The 24386-nt window shown below is 36.2% G+C and overlaps 1 long non-coding RNA gene across 2 annotated transcripts; it reads right to left on the bottom strand.

Annotated features, from left to right (window-relative positions):
* Positions 1-558: 558 nt before the first annotated feature.
* Positions 559-5121, bottom strand: LOC140162658 (uncharacterized). Of its 2 annotated transcripts, none has more exons than XR_011860316.1 (4): positions 4772-5121; positions 3013-3051; positions 1941-2004; positions 559-700 (listed from the first exon to the last, which is right to left on the bottom strand). It is a non-coding gene; the product is annotated as an uncharacterized lncRNA (long non-coding RNA). The 2 variants fall into 2 exon arrangements; XR_011860315.1 differs by having other exon boundaries at positions 5015-5101.
* Positions 5122-24386: the final 19265 nt, after the last annotated feature.

Raw genomic sequence — 24386 nt, 5'->3', positions numbered from 1 at the left:
TGGAGGTCATGACGTCAATCTTGCACACAGGAGTGTAGATATCAAATGTGGTCACCCATTCAGGCAACTCCATTTGATATTCACACTCCCTGTGTGGAAGATGTCTTGCCGGGTGGGGAGTATGGAATTCAAATGGAATAGCCCAACATTTCTTCTTTTGTAGGATTTGAAGGATTTCAATATTTAGGCCCTATGTCACATGGGGGAAAATGGTAAATCACACATATTTAGCAGCATTTCTCCTCATTTTTCACAATTGTGCAGAATTCAGCAGCCTGTTTTAACAGATTTTGTCGTTATTTTAGAAAATCTTGCTGTTTTTGTGTGATCTCCCATTTTCCCCCATGCGTCATGGGGCCTTAAAAGTAGCTGAAGTTCCAAGATTCTTAATGAGTACACCTACAGAGAGTTATGGGTCAGATGCAAGAACATGCTCTGCACTGGCTTCCAAGTTGAAAACATGATCAAGGCCCACACTACTTGCATCACATCACAGGAGGAGTTACATCACCACCCGCTGAGCACCTAACACAAATGGCAAGTGACCACTGCCTGGTGAACAAGCTGTTGGTGTCATATGGGTGAGCTGTAAGATCATTGATAGCTTCTTCCTATTAAAAAAATGGCAGGCGATCACTAGTCTGGTGAACAAGCTGTTGGTGTCATATGGGTGAGCTGTAAGATCACTGATAGCTTCTTCCTATAAAAAAAAAATCAAATACAATATGCTGACATTTTGCATAATGAACCAAACTTACAAGCTTGCATGATAAAATTAGTTTACTCATTTTGCAATTGGGTAGACAAAATGATACGGTCTACAGTATTTATTTGGGAGTGTTCACACTATCATGCCTAATTTGCCCGGGTACAGGGTGTTAGTCCAACACACCGCTACATGTAGTCCAAATCTGAAATGCACTGCACCAGTCCGACACACCGCTAGTCCGAATCTAAAATACACTGCGCTAGTCCGAAACTGAAAACCATTGCGCTAGTCCGAATTTGAATTGGGGCGCTAGTCTGATATTCGGACTAGCGCAGTGTTGATCAGATTCTGACTAGCGCTGTAGTTTTCAGTTTCGGACTAGCACCATGGTTTTCAGTTTCGAACAAGCGCAGTGTTGGACTAAAGAAGTGTTTTCCAAATTCGGACAAGCGCAGTGTATTTCGGACCGGGATTTCGGATTCGGACTAGCGGTGTGTGGGACTGAAAATGTGATTTCAGATTCGAACTAGCGATGTGTCGGACTGTTGCAGTGGTTTTCATTTTCGGACTAGCGCATGCTTTTTTCGGACTAGCGCCGTGCTTTTCATTTTCGGACTGACACACCTCTAAGTATAGGGAATTTGTGTTGTCGGACTAGCGGTGTGTCAGACTGAGCGGTGAACCCCGATTTGCCATGAGTCCCGGGTTGATAATTAGTGTGAACAGAAAAAAACCTCAAAAAAATTGACCCGGGTCATTTTTTTCCAACCTCGGAAAGAACAGGTTACAACAGAAATTCACTGTTTGACCCACATTACTGGAAGTAAACACTACCATTATCACTCTCTTTCTATTGTTTCTGTATGCACAGCAAATCAGGCCACCATATCTAATCACTGTACTAAGTTTGAAGTTGATCAGTTATTGCATTGGAGCTGCACAGTGGATTAATGAATTTGCTTCCGCCCCGGACAGCCAGACAGCCAAACAGCCAGGCAGCCAAACAAACAAAGAAACAATCGGGCAACCATCTGGATGATAACATAAGCCCCACAAATATGTGGGGGCCAAAAATGAGCATAATTAGGCTGCAAGCATGTTATAGTCAATGGCAGAATATGTACACGCCTGCAATTTTTAGTAGGTTTAGCCAAAATAATCAGAGTGTATATGAAATTAATTAAAATGGAAGTGAGAGGAGCTGCACTACTAGTACTGTTACTGTACTTACATTTCACTCCATTGTATGGCCATTCTCTTTTAATACATCAGGAAGAAACACACACAAATTACATCTAGAAGAAAACACACACAAATATTATATTATGGTTATTACTACAGTCTACAATATTCATCAAAGTATACAAATTACATACCCTTACCTGCCATGTACTGCTCCATTTTTAATGGGACATTTATGTGGAAAAATGTCAATATTAGCAGGGACTGTCTTTTGGAATTTGCAGGAGAGCATGAAATAGTTCTTCTGGAGCCTTCAAGTTCAAGGAAAGCTGTTTAGAGCATTTATAATAGAATGTAAGGAGAGAATGGTCAACTAAGGAGAGCTAAAAATCACTCTCCTATATCAGATTCAAGGGGTACTACACCCTGCCCAATTTTGTGCCCATTTTTGCATTTTTCTCAAAAATTATAGCACATTGGTGACAAGTAAGATATGTATATTATAGGGGCAAGGACTACAACTACTGTACTTAAAATTCAGCAACTCAAAGCAAGTAGTTATTGATTTATTGATCAAATATTGGCTTTCCCTCATTTTTGAATGTAACTCCACAACTGTTGTCTGTGCTGAAATATTTTCAGTCCAGTAGTTGTAGTCCTTGCCCCTATATACATATCTTACTTGTCACTAATGCGCTATAATTTTTGAGAAAAATGCAAAAATAGGCACAAAATTGGGCAGGGGTATAGTACCCCCTTAAGGAGAGCAGTAGAGAGCAATTGCTCTCGCTCTCCTCAAATGGCAATCCCTGTTTTAGGCTGTTTTGGGGGGTTTTTTTGTTGGTTTTTTTGCTTCAGGATTAATTTTGGTACCGTATTTAGTTTTTACACCACCACCCCCCCCCCCCTTCAATAGTAAAAAAATTGCCCCCTTTTCATACACCCAAAACTTCATAACCCACCCTTTAGAACTCTAAAAGTGTATGACCCCCCTACATATTTTCTACCCCCACCAAGGTATTTCTGAACACTCCCTTACCATTTCAGGGTTCAAGTGACATACTTGTCAACTACAGAATGTCTTTTGCTTGTTACTGTTATACTGTATGTAGCCTACTTACATTTCACTCAATTGTATGGTCAGTCTCTGATTTATACATCTGGAAGAAACATACACAATATTAAACTATTTATTAAAATATTCATGTAGTCACATTATAATACTTTGTAAGGCCAAAAACATTTGTTTGCCCTAAGAGTAAAAAATGTGGAGGGTCGGTAGGTCAATATTTTTTCCATGGGCACTTCCACTATTTCAGGGTCAGAAATTACGCAACCAAGTGGGAGAATCCTTTTGAATTCTCTCAGTGGAATTTTGGAAGAATCCATGGATTTTTGCCATATAACTTTGTTCATGATTAATTGCATTACCAGAATCCATTTAAGATTCTTGCAATTTTGTTGACGTTAATCTTTGTGAGAATGGATTCTCACTGAATTTCTGACCCTGCTATATTTTGAAGTGAAACCAGTGAACTTTGGAACCTCAGACATCAAAATTCATGGATCCCCCTATTAAAGGGTGGATTTTCTTTGATCCCTTTTTATAAAATGGTTTATTTGATCCCCTTCCATGTCCTAAAAACCAAAAAAAAATATGGAGTTAAGAATGTTGTACAGTCAACAGTGTTACACCCAAATTGTAAAATGCACAATTTTTTGTATTTTAAGCTTGAGTTGAGAGTACACACTTGAAACATTTAAAGGAGTATTTCGCAATCCTAACATCATCTTAATTTTATGACATTCTTCAGGATATATCCATGAAAAAATATTATTCCCAAAATTTTTTGATTCCGATTTTGCATTTGCGAGTTATGATTTAAAAAAATGGTAAATGTAAAAAATGTGCCCGAAGCGGGCATCGTGTCACGCTTGCGGGGGGTGGGGGATGTTCCCCCCTCAGAGTCGGAAACTTTTGCAAAATGAAGACCTAATTGAAACGATTTGGTGGACCATTTTGTCACTATTTATAGTGTGTAAAATTTCAGATTGAAAAGGCCGAAAATTCAAGAAATGACAGGGCATGAAGCCGTTCGTGGACAAGTTTTCCCTATTGTTGTAGGCCTATAAATTGTTTTAAACATAAATTGGCAAATGTTGAAAGCAGAAGCGAAAATGGCCACTCGTTTATGCACTATGCAGGGGGTGTGTAGTTTGAAGTTGGAAATTTTGAGAAATGTAAATCTACTTGAAGCGATTTGGTGGACCATTTTGTCACTATTTAATAGCGTGTAAAATTTGTGAATTACGGCCCGTCCATGAAGCCTTTCGTGAACAAGTTTTCCCTATTATTGTTGTCTAGTGACTTTGATGATATTGTGTAATAGGCCCTGCATATCGGCAGGCCCGCAGTAATTTTCACAAGATTTCGGTACGCGGACCCGCCTTCAAGCAATGCCTAAAATAATTACAGTGGCGGCGCTACGGGGGGCATTTGCCCCCCCCCCATATTTTTCTTGCGCCCCCCTCCCACTTTTGAGGGAAAAAACCCAAATTATCATAAATTTCCACTTTTGCGGCAATTTTGCACAAAATTTGTCAATTTTGCCCCCCCCCCCTACGCTGGTCACGCAGAAGGTACATCCTCTCATGATCGAGAATTTATTATTTTGGCTATACAATGTAATGGCCAAGCCCAAGGCAATGCAGTAGACTGAGTAGTCAGTACTGAGTCTGAGACTGAGTGAGTACAACTACATGGTCCTGACCTGGCATGATGCCAGGCATGGACCCATCAAATGGCATCATGTCCATGATCGTGAGAAATTGAGAATGAATGCCAAACAATGCTGGACATGAGTAAAAGCTTACACTTACAGCCATTGCATGTATGCATGCATAATCAATACTACCGTACTCATGTACTGCCATGCATGCATGCACACATGTATCATATGCATGCGTTGCGTTGTTGCGCTATTCAGTCACTGTCAGTCTGGACATACATCCCGCACGTCATCCGCCGTCATATGTATGCATGACATCAAACATTTCCTCTGTTTCTCAATGTTAACCTCGTCAAAAAAGATACTTTACAACATTATAGGAAGCATACAATACCGTTTCATGTAAAAATTCCGCACTCCAAGCTGATGTGTTGAACTTTTGAACGTTGACCTTCATTCGAAGGGTGACCCCGAATTAAACATTATAAACTTCAATATTTACAATCTTCAATGACCACGAGACAAACTTTATAAAGTAAAATTAATTCAATTAAAAAATAAAAATATTATAATACGGCATTAAATAATAAATATGATAAAAAAAGAAGATATAGTACGGCTTATCATTTTGGTGCATGTAAATCAGTGTACTAGTCCCAGCGAAGGTTCGGCGCGGCCGGTGCAATATTGTCGATTTTGGACAGTTTTCAACTGAAATGTTTCGCGTTTTCGTGCAGAAAATAGCGAGAAAATCATTTTTGTGATTTTCATAGCTTAAAAAAATTAGAAGAGCAGGTAAGAAAACCTGACTATCGATTTACATTACATTTGAAAAACTATCTGAAGTAATATTAGAGAAAAACATTGAGTCCATTTTTTTAAATGGTTGAATGAACTACTACGGGCATGATCCTTCAAACAATAATTTCAAACTTTCAATTTTCGTTTTTTTGTTATAACCGCTACCACAGGGCTTCACATGAACCATTGGGAAAATATTTACACGTATCTACTACTGTTTTTGTTGATTTTAACTAAATTAGTACGATCAAGTAACCCTTTTTTTTTTTTTTTAAAAAATATTTTGGGACTTGCATCAAATTTATTGACAGCTAACTGATGAAAGGACACACAATTTTTAGCCGATATACGCATTTGGCGCCAATTTGTGCGACGGAGAAATCCCTTAGTGATAGCGCCCCCTGTTGATGAATATATGTCAGTGGAAAATTTTAAAAAAGTCGCGGCGAGACCAAGGTGGTCCATATACTATATCCATGGTCTGTCACACGTAAAGACTACAGTGCGAGCAAATTCTTGGACAACTATTGAGTATGTGTCTCGGCCAAGATTCTGCTTTGTGAGAAAATAAAAGGGGAATTAAAAAAAGAGGAAAATAAAAAATAAAAAAAAGAGAAATTAAAAAAGGGGAAATAAAAAAGGGAAATTAAAAAAAGGGAAATTAAAAAAAAAGGAAATTAAAAAAAGAGGAAATTAAAAAAAGAGGAAATTAAAAAAAGGGAAATTAAAAAAAAGTGGAAATAAAAAAAGGAAATTAAAAAAGGGAAATTAAAAAAAGGAAATTAAAAAAGGGAAATTAAAAAAAGGAAATTAAAAAAAAAAGAGGAAATTAAAAAAAAAGGAAATTAAAAAAAGGGGAATTAAAAAAAAGGGAAATTGGCGGAGATAGTACACCGTACAAATATGGATTTGTGAGGGGTATTTATACAAACTTGCTGGTGTCGAATTGCAATATACTGATTGTGTCAAAATTGTGGGTGTGAAGATAACTCATGATCTTAAATGGGATGTGCACACTACAGATGTCATCAAAAGAGCTACAGGGCGTTTGTTTATGCTCACCACGCTGAAGCGGTTCGGTCTAGATCTGGATGACCTTAAAACCATCTACATAGGCTTTATAAGACCGCTTGTTGAGTACGCTGTTCCAGCGTGGCATCCAGGTTTGACCGAGCAGCAGCATTACGCCCTGGAGCGCGTCCAAAAACGGGCATGCAAAATCATGCTGGGCAGATGCTCTAGAACGTTGCAAATTGACTGAGCTGAGATCACGTCGTGATCAAATCTGTCTTAAGTTTGCCAACAAACTCCTGGAGCATCCTGACTTCCGTAGCTGGCTTCCAGGTTACAGGAAGGAGACTGGTAGGAACCTGCGAAACGCTAACCACCTGTCTTTACCCAAGGTGCGCACTCAAAGATACGCGCGTAGTCCCATCCCATACATGGTTCAGCTGTGGAACAAGGATGCTTCAGGAGCAGGTCAATACTTTCTTGCTAGCTTGTTTGTAGTTATATTTAGTCTGTATGTGATTTCGTTTTGGATTTCATGCTGATGTAAGATATATTTTGTGTTTTGTTGTTGCCAATTTCTTTGTAGCATGTATGTAATTTAGCCTTTTGGCTGCCTGAATAATAAACGTTAATTGAGTGTGTATTGTGCAATAACAACGCGGTTCGAATCGAAAACGCGAGGGAGTTTACTAAATTACTTAATTTCCTTTTTAATAGAATTCGATACCCTGTGCAAGCGCAGCATTATAATTTAGTGCTACTAGAAACATTTAGTGGATATTTTATTTAAGGTCACAAGTTCTTAATTGGGACCTGGTCTATAAAGCCCTGATTGTCGCATGAACTTGATATTCCTTCGCCAATATTTAGATTTTAGGATATGTCTATTGCTGTAAAACATGGATACTCTATACATGAGTTATTACATTACATTACATTACATTACATTACATTACATTACATTACATTACATTAACCAACACTTATATAGCGCCTTTACCGCTGGATTCAAAGCGCAATAAAAATAAAAACAAAGAAGCAAAAACAAGAAAAACTAAACATAGGAAATCTGAAACAGATGAGTTTTGAGAGCAGATTTGAAGGTTTCAACTGTTGGAGAATTGCGAATGTGATATGGGAGATTATTCCAAGCTCTGGGGCCAGCCACTGAGAAGACCCTGTCGCCAGCACATTTATGTGTCTTAGGGACCTCAAGGTTCATGTGGTGACAAGAACGGGTGGTTACTAACCCAAGACGAGGTTTTTTCACCAACAGACATTCTTTCATGTACTGGGGACAGAGTCCATTCAGTGACTTATACACACACAGGAGAAGTTTGAACTTGATGCGGTCTTCAATACGGAGCCAGTGCAAGTCAGTGAGCAAGGGAGTGATATGGCAAGATTTTGGTTATCTGAAGTGACATATTCTATTTCACCCTTACACGTATAAATTCAAAGCCTAGTTATTTCATCTTAGATTTCTACCTGTGTCGAAGTAAGTGATAAAAAATGTAACACTGTGACAGCATATGTCCCTATTGATCTCCAGGTACATATTTCTTGACAAAATGTTATACAATATAGCCGATTACATACCGAATTGCGCACGCGTGAAACATAATACACCAGTGAATACATGTGAGCTTTATGAGTGTTTTTCTTTAAAATGTTAAAGTGTCAAAATGTTTAAAAGTGCACTTCTACGGATCACTACATCAAATAACGCAATATTGCTTTAAAATGTATCAAGAGCAATACAACTCTAATAAGTTGTGTAATAAATTGTGTAAAGTGATTCAATGGGAGTCGCTACTTTATACCCACGCGTTGCGTGCGAGAGCAAACAAAAGAGGTCATTTTTTGACAAGCCATATCTCCAAAATTGCTGGGAGTTGAGTATTTTTGCTATGAGTTCATTATACCCATAAAAGGTATGCCAAAAATTTGCAGGAAATCTGAGAGGATGACCAACCAACCCATTTGTTGATTTGGCATTGAATGACTCTGATGTAGTGTGAAATTCAAATTCCAACTCAGCATGACGGTCAATGTCAATGCAATGATTGCTTGCCAATGATTGCCCACGGAATGTTCTTTCAAACTGTATCTTATAATAAATAAATATAACAAATTTCGGATTTATATAGCGCCTTTTTCCAGATCTTGGAGGACCCAATACATACATATTGTACACGTAACACACTGTGTCAATATGGCCGTATTGGCACGGTAGATGCCGTGCTAGGATGAATATGCTGTATTACAGCATACGTATGGTCACGGTGTATCCCGTTGTCAAAATACCACGTAATGTAATAGCGCCCTCTGTTGGTCATAATTCACTTTAATACGTATTTTCACTTGACGAAAATCACTTGACGAAAATTAATCAAAAAGGAATGTTTCTTTATTTGTTGTTGTTTTTTATTAAGATATTCATGAATTCATTTTTACACATTTCAAACATGTTTTATGGTTCAGTGAGTAATCATATAGCCATTTATGATATTTTATTCATCAACAAAATTTGCACTTTTCTAAATTGGCTTTTTGTATGCATTAAAATGCGTAAATTTAACAAGTTTTTCATTCGAATTAAATTTATTAGGAAGGAACAACTTCAATGACAAATCTTGTGTTCATTGATATTTAACCAATGGCCCAACAGATTCATGTTTAGATCTTTTATGCTGGATCCTTATACACTTGTTTCATTGGTCATTCCTTGAATGGTTCAAAAACATTTATATGATTGGCCGTTAGCAAGACTCAACTTGTTAAAAGCGAACAAGTGAGTGACAACAGGGGACTTTGCAGCAAATCCTGCAGCATTCGGGGAGCCTGCTTGACCAACAACAGAGAAGAACGATGCTTGGAAGCTATCTCACATGAAGGAAGGCCTATTCATTATTGAAAGATATTAATAAGCTGCAGCATTCATTTTAATTTATTCACTGAACCGTAAAATCTGTTTTTGAATGGGTGACACCTAAATCAGGAAAAGCTTAACTTAAAGGCAAAATATTGTCAAACACAAACTGAAGCATAAAAACCTATGAAGAAAAAAATGCAACTTTTTTTTGCCGAAAATTTCATAAATGGCTGCATTTGGCAACGATGCTGATAAAAAGTAGCAACAAAAACCCACTCACTTGATGGATAACTAATCAGTCTATGTTCCAAACTTTGAAACAAGAGAATTGATCAACCCGTTTTTGGATTATACTAAAATGTCTTAGGGCGGACTTAGCTTTTTGAAACCGTTTATTTTCATAATATGGCACAATTCTGAAAATTATTGCAGTCGTTTTCATGGTTTTCAGAAAGCGAACATGGAAATGTTGTCACTTCTTTTCTAATTATTGAAAAGTTACTCCACTGTAGGGAATAGCCCATCATATTAAGAAAACATAAACATGTTATTTTTAACGACCACTGTAAATCTCCGGGAAGAAACGCCAATATGCCAATAAATAAGAGTATCCTTAAGTGTGCCTTAAGTATGTGTAACCGTACACCCTGCTTTGTCGATTTACTTCTACAGGACTTAAAACGAGGATGCCCTGTGTGTTTATAGCATTGTCTTCTCGCTATAATCACATGCACCGCAGGCATAAATCAAACTATCTACTTGAAAACACCCCACAAAAGCCATGTAAAACGTGACCTCGCTGACTTACAAAACAAAGTTGATTGCCAATATACGTAAGCTGTAAGTACAGTTCCAGGGGGATGTGCTTTATAAAGCTGGATATTGTCGTAAACAATATACGTTACAATTGAAGATGTAATATATATAGTTATATAGTCTGCACAAAAAGAAACGCAGCTGTTATAAACACGCCTATAGCTTCAGAATTAATAATAATTGTTTTCACATTATTTCAACATAAAAAGGATGGTTTATTTACGCGCATTTTGATACCCAATTTGTCCAATTTTGTTCAATATTAACAATACAGCAGTGTTTTAAAAGAAAAATAGCCGAATTTAAAAGTTGCAGCTATTTGTATTGATTTGAAGTAAGCGTAAAGATAATAGAGAGATTGCGATTTTCCAAACGTAGACGTAGGACGTACGTTTTTACGTACGTTAACACGTACGTTTTTACGTAGCTATGTATTGCAGTGAGGCCACATACTTTACCAACGTTCGTGTTGTGGCGCTATGTCCTATAGTCAGTCATCTGGTGATTTGTTTTGCATGAAATCAGCCCGGGGTAGTCGGTGGGGTCAGGGATCAATAAAGGGATCTTAATCCTCTCTACGTCATACATAAATTCGCCCAGTCTCATTTCCCTAATATTAAATTTAAAAAAAAATGGAATTTCAGTTCGGCACAGGTGGGCCTCGAACCCACGCCGCTGCTACATACAGAATACAGAAGTCCAGCGCACTAATCCACTGGACCACATGACAGTTCGGTAGCCATATTGAATTTTAAACATATAGGCTATAGGCAACTCCAACATTGATCGGGTATAGACCACTTGACATGTGACGTCATTGCCCGGCAGTATGCGCGCGAATTATGACAATTTCCATTGTTCTTTGCCCTGCAGTGTGCGTAAGCATCGTAGTTTGCTCAGGGCACGTGCATTTCAAATCGCCCACCATATTTCATATAGTACAAGAAAGCCATTGAACAGTGAGCGGTTTGTTTGAGCATATCGACAGACGAGTCCCTCGCCTTTGTTGATAAACAATGATTTCATATTAGCATAATGACAGTACTCATCAGTTAATAGCCACTTGGTGAATAGATGGGCATTATCAGCTGTCAAAGAGATGTCTTATGCAGCTGCCAATCACGATAGAGGCTTGAAAACATTTTGTTATAAACCCAAAAGTGATATAAGGACAAAACTGTGCATGTTGGTACTTGATTGTTTGGATTCTTATATGTTGAAAATCCCTTGTAGTAGTATTTTTATGTGTAGTGTATATTGTTTATAAATTATACAGCTTTTCAATTTTGGGCATTAATGCTCTGTTGCACTGTTTTCATCAACCTATTTTATCGTAGTGCATTTCTTAGTGTGTGAGCCGAAATGTCGTGGTAGATTGCAATCATGCTTTTGTTGAACTGTACTCCGCCATAACTACGGTGAAGGACACCGGTTCAAATCCTTTGTTTGGAGCCAATCAATAAAAGAATGCAGGGCCTCTATAAGTTAAGAAGTGACGTAATAATCGCAATAGATGAATACAATGTTTGAATAGATCGCCCAACCATGCCAACACAAGCAGATTGCACTAATCACCTGTGTATGTCTGCAAACATAGATTGAATACAATACAGCTCTTTTCAAAAATACTAATCTTATAGGTGCGAGTGAACCGTTGCCTTGCCAGAGGTCTATACTTTGAATTTGTGTGTAAATAAATAAATAAATAAATAAATAAATAAATAAATAAATAAATAAATAAATAAATAAATAAATAAATAAATAAATAAATAAATAAATAAATAAATAACCGATCAGGAATTGTGCAGATTTGAACGAGTTCCTAATGTTCCTAAAATATCTGAGCCAAACTTTCCTTGCCCTCCCCCACCCAACTTTCGACCTGCAAAAAAATGCTTGCCCCCCCCCCCTTTGACCTGCCAATGACCCCCCCCCCCAGCCCCCTATAATACTTCACCACCTCGGGGATACACAAAGTTATTGCACCACCCCTCAGCTGTACAAAAAACACATGATATTTTGACTATAACATTCGTAGAGAAACACTCGTTCTCTACGTTTCCTTTACCTAGACTCGAGGTTAAATCAGCCTATTTCAACGTGGAACCATGGTGGAACGTACGTTTTAATGCTACGTTGAGTCCAAAATGTCAAATCGCAAGGTAATTTTTTATACGCAAAGTATCACACACATTTCAATAGACAATCTCTGCGTATGAATATTGCGTTTAAATTTAGTCCATTTTAACACATCGCTGTACCTTTATTATAATGATTTGTTACAAACAAAAGGATCATAATAATAATTAGACTTTCCTTCGTATGTTCATTATCCTTGACTGTCTTTAACATATTGTGAAATGGACAAATTTTGTGCATTTTCAACGATGTATCTACGTCGATTTCGCACGTGGAATATCTTCAAAAATAGCTAAATACGTGACCTCGCTTCGATACAGGAGAGTGGTTTTGAATAGATCAACGTACGTCCGATGTCTACGTTTGGAAATCGCAACCTCTCTAATGGCGGGCTTTACGTGCTACCAGGCTGGCATAATAATCATTGATCGCTGTAAACTGCAACTTTTAAATTCGGGTATTTTTCTTTAAAAACACTACTGATTGTTAATCTTGAACAACATTTGACAAATGGGGTATCAAAATGCGTGTAAATAATTCATCCTTTCCTCTATGTTGAAATATTGTGAAAACAATGATTAGTTCTGAAGCTATAGGTGTGCGTATAACAGCTGCGTTTATTTTTGTGCATACTTTAGGATGTTGCACAGCGTAAAAAACATCAGTCATCCTATCAGTGGGCTAGCTCACTTACCTCTATACGGTCTATGGTTACTCGCCTAAAGTTAAATTTAAAGACACCTAGTATGCTGCAGAGTGTAAACAAAAAATACCATTCATATATTCAATGGGTTGGCTATTCAGTTACTCTGCTAAAGACCGCAGCTCTTTACACTCGCCGTTAGACTTGACATTTAATATGGAATATTTTTTCGAAAAATTCAAAGACTGGTCTGGAAGAGGTCTACATAAACCGCACGGGCTAACTATTAATTGGGGGTGTCGGGAGATGGTATGAAGTCAATGCTTGACAGAAAATGTGCTTTCAATCAGTTGACATTATGGCGCTCATAATGGAGTGAATTAGCCTAGAATATCGGATTTAAGGAGACTGAATTTGATTTTTGTGGGGGAAAAAATTCTGAATTTGAGCAACATTATTCTGATATTATCAAATTTATTGAGGTTTGAGGTGATATGTACTGAACCTAAATACCAATAAGTGTTCGTCAGAACTGAAATGCACTTGAAATCTACCAGTTTTGAAAGTGGGAGGAGCTTTAAAAATATGGCTCTTAAAAGTGGTACGCAATTATTTGAATGCCCCCCTGGGCCAAATGGGCTATTCCAGAAAATAAGTGCACACCCCCTATAGAGGAGTGAATTTAAAATGAGAGGAAAACTCGGATTTCCAAGCTTATCTCTCTACAAAAGTCTGGATTTCCGGTCACAAATAATCAAAGAAAAACCCGGATATCCATATTCTTCATTAGAAAGTGAAAAATAAGCCGGAAATTTTATCCACTTTCATGCTGAAGTTGCGGAATTTCAACTACATATTGCACATATGGGTATAGAGGAGTGGCATTAAATACGAGGAAAAATTCCGGATTTGTTGGTGACAAGTGGGTAAAAGCCCGGATTTCCAAGGGGTATAGAAGAGTGACATCAAATATGTTGAAAAAATCCGGATTTTTTAGTGCAAGTGTGAAAAAGTCCGGATTTCGAAGGGGTATAGAGGAGTGACATGAAATATGTTGAAAAAGTCCGGATTTGTTAGTGACAAGTGTCAAAAAGTCCGGATTTCCAAGGGGTATAGAGGAGTGACATCAAATATGTTGAAAAAGTCCGGATTTTTTAGTGACAAGTGTCAAAAAGTCCGGATTTTCAAGGGGAACAGAGGAGTGGCGTTATAGATGCGATGAGAATGTCTTGATTTTTAGCGACATGTAGGACATGTTCAGATTTCCAAGTGGTATATATTTAATAGAAGAAATATTTTGGGGTGATAGACATTCTAATTGTGGTAAAAGCAACAATGGGGAGGGGGGCTTGAATACAGTATTTGTATTACTTTAGCTACCATAGACGTAGATCCCGGTGGGATTTATCACCCCCCCCCCCTATATTTTGCCGGGGGATGGTCCATACAATCATCCCCCTCCCAATGTTGACGCCTGATAATGAGTTTATGACCAAATTAACCCCATATTTGCCCATTTTAGCCCCAAAAGTGTAAATTTTCGCGCGCTTCGCACACATTTATTCTACTTTACACCATATTTCATCAGTTTAGCTTCACAAATAGTATTAAAAAATTCGCGCGCAGCGCAATTGTACCATCTATAATAAATTACTGAGTTTGGCGAATTGGTAAGGCTAAAAACTTCTACGTTTTACATTATTTCGGAAAACGGATTTTTGCGTTGCGTAGAGTAAAGTTGTCCTCACCCCAATAAAACGTCCAATTTTGTTTTCGTTTACGTTAAGGGTGTCAAATTATGTTAATTAGTTTCAAAGGCAGGGCAAAGGCAGTGGCAGCGCAACTGCATGCTAAAAACTTTTCACGCCAACATAACACAATACACTAATGTTGACATAGCCTGAATTAGGCCTTCTATCCTGTCATCGGTGTGAGGATATTATGCCTGTAGTCTCAACTATTACATGACACAGTAGAAGCAACTATTACATGACACAGTAGAAACTCAATTAACATCTATTGTTTATTCAACTAATTGATCAACATTAGCATGTAGGCCTATTCTGTGTTTTTATGGAGAACCTATAGTTAAAGTGAAACTTTTGAAGGACAAATTAATCAGGGTTGCCAAACCACACCATGAATAGGCCTACTCTGCTTTGTGGTAGTGCTATGTTTAATGTTATCAGCATAATGTATGATCAGGTATGATCATAACATAAGAGAGAGAGAGAGGGGGGTGGGCCGAGGCAAATTTCATGGGGGGGGGGGTTGTCACAAATGGGCTAAAGAGTACGACAAATTTATCCAAAATGGGCTAACAAATAAAAAGTACAACAAATGCATAGAAATCTAAAATATCAGATCAGCCAGCAGGCCACAGGGGGCCAAGAGGGATGTGAATACAATTGTGTTCATCTGCTCAGTGATGTAGCCAGGACTTTTGCAGGAGGCGGGGGCAGCAAGGTACATTTCAAGGTGGGGGACAAACTTGGATGAAAATGATAAAAAATGAGCTAAAAGGTACAACAAATTTGTCCAAAATGGGCTAAAAAGTACTGTAGAAACAAATGCATAAAAATCTTAAATATCAGAGCAACCAGCATCCCACAGGGGCAAGACATGATCTAATTGCAATTTCAAGGCATTGATTTATATGGAAAAGATACTAAATATTAAACTTCTAAGTTCTAAATGATCATCTCCTCTCATACCATTAATCACATTAAATAAAACATTTACATGTACACAAAATGTACAAAATTTACCAACCGCGAAAGACCCTGACCGCGAAAGACGGGTGACCGCTAGTAAACTTTAATATTCTGTCGCCAAAAGGTGCTGGATTGACTATACTAGAAGAATTTTTTCCCAACTCCACCCCCATGTCAAAAAGAAATCGAAACGCCACTGTTAGCTACAGCCTAGGCCTACATGGTTGATTTTTTACTGGTTTAAAAGTTTAGGGCTTAAGACATATAATTTATCTTTCTTTTTACATTAAATAAATTCCATTTTTATTTTAACATGATTGTGAATTTAATAAATGTATGTGTTGTTTTTTATTAAAGTTATGGGCTACTACTACTAAAATACTATTGAAAGCTTTTTGAAATGCATAAACTGCATGATTTGTTGAAGCACACTTCTGATCTGATAATACATTTACAGGGTTTTTGGTTGTATCTGATCTGGTGTTTAGCTGTTTAATGTTTTGCAAATGGGAGCAGTTGTTTTGCAATGTTTTAACCTTGAGCCAACCACTATTTGACCTCTGAAGCTCTTTGATACTTGTAGCGGGGAAATTTAATTTTTTAAGGTTGGGCCCTACTATAGTACTAGAGTACTAGTATTTGCACTGATGCAAAGTACAATGTATAAATAATGTACTCTATATGATAGGGGCCTATTTTAATGAAATGAACAATGTCCATGACATTATGCTTTTGGCATTTTGCATTAATATTTTTTATTTATTTACTCCAGTCCTAATAATGTTATACGAATTTGTTTGGAATAATTTCCATGAGGACGTTTTTTGCAAACAGGGGTTTTATAGAAGTTTCAGAGGGAAGTTCTCATTGCTTGAACATGAAGGGTAGTGGCAAGTTTATTTTGCATATTATAAACAGAAAGTGCATACAACTGCATAATTTAATACAAAATGGGATTTGGCTTCCAAGGATGTGGGGAGTTATTCATCCCTATATGAGATACTATTGAGCCAAAATGATCTCATCTCCTATGGCAAAGTTCAATAACCTCCATTCCATAAATATAGCTCAAAGTTGACCTCCAGTTAGAGAGTATGGGATTTTTTACCCAAGAGACTCAAAGGTCATTCTATATGGGTAGGCCTATACAAATATATTTGATTTAAAAAACTGTGTACTGAAAGATGTTATTATGTTATGTGACTTGTGGTATATTAATTGTTTTAACAAACATGTTTTACCCCTGTCCCAAGGATGTCTGTGTTTATATTTATCATTTCAGAATGTCATATAATCAATTGAGGAAATGTCTGATAGTGGAAAAATGAAAGGTGTTGTGTTGCACACTTTTGGAGTTAGTCAATTACCGAGGTCAATTAGACATGAAATTGTAGAAGTTCAAGTTTAAAATGTTTTTGTATTGCCCGCCTGCCTGAGCTTGCCTGGTAATACTAGTCTGATATAATTGGTTTATGCAGTTTTATGCACATTTTGTTATGCAAAATAAACTTGCAGTCAAGCCTATAGTGAATTATACATTCAGTCTATAGGCCTACCAGTCTATCATGAATCATGATATCATCAATTATGATGTATGTTCAGAAATGGGTGTTTGAAAATAATATTTTGTAGAGAGTCAAAGCATATGTAGAAGCTAGTGGAAATGGGTCGAAATGTCTGAAATGTGCCTTATAAATGGAAATGGGTCCAACTATTTACCAAATGGAAATTGGTGCAAACATAGGTATTTGAGTACCTATGGTGCAAATGACCTGAAATAATTATTATAATAATTATGATGCCGATGATAACGTTTTGTAACCCCGTTTGTAACCTTTAATAGGCAGAGTGAAAGGCTTTCTGGTAGGTAAGCCCCCTCTAATGAAAACCTTCCAAAAGTGTTTCTTTTATATTAGGGAGGTTTATAAAGCATCTCAACTTCCTAGACATCTTAAAAAATGTTATAACTCAATTTAAAAAATAAATAAATAAAATTGAAGCATCCTTAAAAAAGGAAGCGGTAGGGGACGAGAAACATGTTTTAGTTTTTATTCGGCTTTATACTGACTGATATAAAATGGACATTTTATTTAAAAGTTGATTAGTTGAATATATGAACAGAACTGACCACAAAGAAAAGGTCCATTGTCTTCCCCGGGTGTTCCGGGGAGAGTGGGAACTCTCACTTTGGAGGTGACGTGTAGGGGAGACTGGAGTAATTGTTGCCCGGGGTTAATGTGGCTCCTTTCTCTTTATCAGGGTGTCTTTATGCTAAGCATTGATGGTCTAGGTGACTTAACTTTGTATTGTATGAAAGAGTGGTATTTATGTAACTGTTTGGTGAAAAAATTATTTTAATAATTAGTCTAATTAGTGGAGCGACATCGCAAATGGCTTTAAAAAAGTGGCAAGTCCACTTTTTATTCTTAGGGGTGGTACTTATTGGCTGTATCACTGACTTTTTTGTATGTGTTTGACATGAAAGGTAATCATAACAGTTCCCATTGATATAACAAGTAAAAAAATTGTTTATTTAATGAGCTAAATTTGCATATTATGTAATACCCGGCTTGGGGTATAATGTGGCCCAGTTCATGTCTTATGCAAATTACTTGCATGTGACCCCCCCCCCCTATAAAGCTATTTTTGGTCATTAATCTGTTATAATGTTAATCAAATTAGCCATTTCTGGGTCATTATTGAAACAAAAAAGACATATTTAGTAAGTTTTCAAGTCAAAACAAGGAAGTGTAATGAACAGTCAGATCCGGCACAGTTTCAGCATGCAAACATTAGCATAATAACAAGTATGTTACAAAATGCCTTCAAACGTCTTTTTTCTAGAAAATAAACCAGTTCAAATTGCCTAGAATTATTGCAATGACTATAAAACATGTTATTAATAGTTATCAGGAAGAACTGGATTCACAATACTCTTTAAATTCTTTATTTTGTTCGGGGGCCACAATTACCCCAACGCTTGGGGTAATTGTGGCCAGTAAACTAATTAACAATATGTTAATTATTATGCAAATTGTAATATATTTTCCAATTATATTTATCACATTATTATAGGTACCCATTGCCTCTATCCACTCATGTAGAAATTTAACTTGAGTTCATACTTTTACCACAATTACCCCAGTTTCCCCTATGTATTTGTAGAGCTGTTAAGACCCCTTTTTTCAGCATCGCTGTCACCCAAAGACCCCATATATTGTTATGAGCACATCATGCTCTGTAGCTCTCTGTCACCCAAAGGTCATTTGGACCCTAGTTTCCATTTGATCTGTCACCCAAACAACCTTTATTATAACAGCAACAAGTCATATATCAACTAGAAATTCAAACTCACATACCATAGGGAATTTCCATAACCTGACCACCTTTTTATGCAGCAATCTGTATTTAGCAATTTAAAAAAAAGGCAAAAAAAAAAAAAGCGCGGTGATTTATAGTGCGCTACGCACAGGCACAACGCCTAGACGTTGATCCACAAGCCTCAGTACACTTTACAGGTTGTCGCTGACCAATGCACTATGGCCCCACATCATTCCACAAACCATTAAACAACAAATCAGGGACTTTACTGCTTCAAGAGCGCACACCATAGACATTCCACAAATAACCATTGCAACCAGGATCACTCAGCCCCCGAGTTCGTACGGTTACAACGAGACAAATTAGCAGTGAGTTCCTTGTCCAGGGGAATTTCAAGCTAACTCAATTTTTCCACGTGACCGTAGTAGGCACTGCAAGAGTTCGAACCCGCAACCTCTCGCACCACAGTCGAACGCCTTATCAATTGAGCTAACTTGACTGCTTTGCGCGCATTTTGTATGCTTTGCTCGCATTTAGGACTATTTTCACATTTGTATAGCAATTTTAGATTAAAAATGGCAATGTTCACAACATTTTTACTCAGAAAGTTATTTTTCAGGGGTCAATGACACCCGATTTTTAGCGCTTGCACACATAACATAATGAACCCCAATTAATATTTAGCCCGTGCGGTTTATGCAGACCCCTCCCATACCAGTCTTGGAATTTTGCGAAAAAATATTCCATATTAAATGTCAAGTCTGTAATAAAGACCTCACAAAAAGTAATGAAGCCATTATACTCGGGAGCTAGGACCACCTTTTTGCACCCCACAGGACTGAACCAAACCAACTTTTTTAGGTTCATGATATGAGGGGGGGGGGTAAAGGTCATCGAACTTAGCACAGTGTCAAATTCCAAACACAGCTAAATAAGTCAAGGACCTATGTTAACAAAGTAATTATTGAAGCCATTTGAAATGTCATTTGGATCTGTGTATATTTTATTATTATCACGAAATTTGGTGGTGAAGTTTAAACTTTTGTTTTTATTCAGTATATTTTTAAGTATTTTCCAGGTGTTCCTCATATTGTTTCTGTATTTATTTATTTATGAAGTAACTTTTTGGCTTTCCTGAGGAGTGAATTTAATTTATTTCTGTATATTTTATACCGATCTTGCTTGCCAGTCGTACGATGTTTAAGAAAAAGATGTATACAATGTATTTTTATGGTTAATTGATTTTAAGAGTCCTTTTGTTATCCATGGAGAATGTGGTTCTTGAATATTTTTGGTACGCATTCATCATACAAGTCATTGAATTTAGATATGAAATTAGTATACATTATATCCATCTCTTCAGTATACGTCATTCCAATTAACTAATGAAAGTATTTTAAATAACAAATTTATATTATCATCCGTAACCTGTCTTTTATATTCAGTTTGAGTATTACTAGGTATAGCATTATTTCCATCATTTTTTTTTTATATTAGTATTAGTAAAAATGGGAAATGATCACTGATATCTACTACAAAAATTCCAGATTGGTGATTGGCTCTACAATTATTCGTAATAATATTGTCAATAATAGTTGCAGATGTTCTAGTAACACGAATCAGTTTATCAATTGTTGGGTACAAACCATAAGAGTAGATTGTACTCAAGTAATCACTAAATGTTTATTGCTCTTTTCTTTAAGCAAATCAATATTGTAATCACCCAAGATATAGCTGATCTTGTTCTCAGCTGAGCTGAGTCTGTTTAGAACATAATCAAAATCAGAGTTAAAAACTCAATACTATTTCGTGATGTTGGTGGTCTATAGATTACTCCCACAATGATGTTCTTACTCTTTTCATTGTCAATTTCAATGAAGAATGATTCAAATGATAATGAATGGATTTCATTTAAATCAGATCTGATCTTATATTTGATATCATTACTCACATACAATACATTCACCGCCCTTGCGCATACCTTCTCTGTTTTTATAAACCAATTGATAATAGTATTCAGGTGGGGTACATTTAAAGTATGTTTCAGTCACAGCAATTATTGTGAAACGATGTTTGCATACTTGCAGTGGCGACATTATTATTTTTGGCATAAAACAACTCGGTTTCACCTCGTTGTTTTACTTATAATAATGATGTCGCCCGTGTTATATGAGACGATAGAAGCACTCCAGAGGCTAAAAACAATACCTTTATTCTCTAAACTTCACTGGATTTTTAAATTTATGTCATCTTAGATTAGTGACAATAAATTATTAAATAAAACATTCAAAAAGTTGTTGTGTCAAAGTACAGTATTTATTATATGAATGGATGCGTCGTACGGAAAGAACAAAATAATTGTCAAACACTCAATTTGGGGGGAATGGGGGTTCATAATTTGTATGTAGAGTATCTGCAGGTGGGGTATATTTGAAAGTGAATCTGAAAAACTAGTGCGAAAGTGATTCGCAGATAGGGCTGTAGCAGCGTTCAAAATGTTTGGATATCAGTATTATTTTCCAATACTAATACCACGTGAAATGAAGCAAGAATGTTTGTTTATTATTAAATTATCATAGAACAATAAAACAAAAAGCATTCTCAAATTTATAAATTAGCACATTAAAGTGATTGTATACATTATAACAAATTTCGGTCACAATTAGAAATAAGTTTAATTTTGATCGTTTTTGAGTCATATTTTTAAAACGGATAATTGTTTTTGTAAATCTTAAAAAACTGTTCCTAGCTTATTGCGACTTAAGAGCATAAATATGCAGTTGTTCAGGTGAGTTGTTATGGGTGACGGAAACAAATTGGCATGGAAAATCAAATTTGGCAATTTTCTCAAAACCGGTTACTTTTTTTGCAGAAATCTGCCGTTCTATATAGTTCGATTCTTGATTTCTGGAAACGTACAATTTTATTTACTTATTATCATTACTTTTAAAGATAAAATACAAACCAATGTCTCAAATTTCTCCGTTTAGAGTGATCCTCCCTGACATTATAAGGTGTTTGTACACCATCGGCGATAAGACAAATGAAAGTTACAACGAAAAACAAACAAACTGTGAATTCTGATTTGTTTTATTCAACTTGTGTGGAAAAATACCAGATCAACCACAGCAATTTTTTATTTATTTATGTGTTGCTTAAACAATTATTTAATGAGGTGTTCTATTATATATTTTCTATTTTCATTACTGGTTGAAATTTTGGCGTGCGTGCTATGATTTGCAATATAGTCCAATAAATTCCCGTAACAATCGTGCAAATCATGTTTAATTTGTGGTATTTGGCAGCGATAGATTACTTATAGCGCTGATCATTTTATGTAATGAAGGCATTTCAACAGCATCCTTATTTGGCGGGAAAAGGTCGTTGAACTTTTACACAGAGTGAAGTTCAAAATTGCTAAAAAAAAACGCAATGTGTTCCGCTAGTGATAAAGATTCAGAAAAGCATAGTTTGATGTATGGTTATGGAGTTAAGAGCAAAAAGGTAACATTTTGACATCATTGTTCTAATTTTGGCACCACATGGAGCAAAATTTAAAAAATGCTCCGAATTGCTTGAATATGGTCCCAAATTATTGGTCTTTCCATGAAAAATCAGAAAACTATTCTTTTTCTGGTTTCTTGCAACAAGACAAATAACTTTTCGTCCCGAGCGAGGGCAAAATTGGACCTACAATGTCACAATGTTACTCTTTTGCCCATAACTCCAATAACCATACGTCATAGCTGGGTCAAAGTATACTTTTTCTGAATTCTTATTACCAGAGAATTACGATACTGTGAATTTGTAACAGGTCTGAGTAATTTTGAACTTGACCTAATGTACCAATTTCAATAACCCTTTTCTACTAGAATGAGGGTACTGTTAAAATGCCTCCATAGCGTAAATTAATTATAACTATGAGTACTATATAATTCATCTGCCATATATGACAACTTTAACATGATTTGCACGATTGTATTGCCTGTAAACTGAAATCTATTGCACTAATACATGTCAATACATAGATGCCCTTATATCATACAACTCCATTATAAAACTCCATATTTTGTAACGAGCACACTACGTGTGATATCGTCGCTCGCATCACATACTTTGATTGTGATATAATGGTATATATTTGAGGGGTTTGTTTCCAAAAAGGATTAAATCCAATTTGTTTAGTTCTGAGAAAATCAAGGCGTATTTAAAATTAAACTTTCTGGATTAAGTTTATTTTCTGCTAATGAAAGATGTTAAAGCTTAAAAATCAATATTTACATTTTCTTGAATTCATTTGATTACGTATATTCCTATCAAAGATGTGCCACGAAAAACACACATTACATTTCCACCATTTTGGATTAACAATAGTGGGTTATATTCAAGATTGCTAAATTTTCCGGAAATTTCCGGAAAATACAAAAATAACTTTGGACTCAAACAAGTTACATAAGGTGGAACAAAGGTGAAAATGTGTATTTTCTAAGTGTAAGATTTGGCCCGTGATCTTTTTTGTTGGATCAACTTAGCTTTTCAAAGTAATACAGCTAATAAAGGAGTTTCCCCAAAACTCTAACGCATAACATCGTTGGCTATAATCATAGCCGACTGAATTTTTTCAAAATCGTGAATATAAGCCGCGATGGAAATTGCTTTCGAAATAGAAGTACTGAGTTAGCCATGTTAACAGTCTGAAGTGAAGAACGATGATATCCGACTCAGCTATAACTATATATAATATATAGACCCGTACGATGTACCTTATAGAGGTGGGAAAATCTTTGTAGCGAACTATATTAGATTGAAACGTTAAAAAAAAGCTCACCGGCGAAGTTCAGATTTTTTTTTAAATCAACAGTCTTATACTAAGAAACACAATGACATGCCTAATTTTAACACCACAATTCGGTTTAAAAAGATATATCAAAGCGCTGTGGTTTTACTTGACATTATTGAACAAAGTACAATTGTGATATTTTTTTTTGACCGAGAAAAATTAATTTCATAGTAAAAAGGTGTATCTCAGATTTTGTTGATCTACTTAAAAACTGATTATGCATAACAATAGAGTGTGATCAGTTGCGTTATTGGCGTCCATGATTTGCAACTAACTCGGTTTCAACAAAAGTGGATTAAATCCCTTTTGCTTACAAGCTCTTCATTTGTATTTTTATGTACTACAAATTCACCAAAGTTAAAGTCTAATGAGTGATATATTATTTAGGGAATTTTGTTTTACGTTGAATTCTAAAAATGAGCATTTCAAATACCGTCGTATCTGCGTCATATTTCTAACACTGTGTAAATCGATCGCCGTATTCTCACGTAAGCATTTTCACATAGTGTCGTTTCTACGTCGTATTTGCCAAATTGGGACATGATCCCAACATAATTTCACGTACTATCTAATTTTATAAAATTTCGCATCTCTCGTAAATTGGGA

The sequence above is a fragment of the Amphiura filiformis genome, chromosome 10 (assembly GCF_039555335.1).
Source record: "Amphiura filiformis chromosome 10, Afil_fr2py, whole genome shotgun sequence".
NCBI classification, from domain to species: domain Eukaryota; kingdom Metazoa; phylum Echinodermata; class Ophiuroidea; order Amphilepidida; family Amphiuridae; genus Amphiura; species Amphiura filiformis.
Note: the sequence above shows the minus strand (reverse complement) of the source record. Positions and strands in the feature narration are given on the sequence as shown.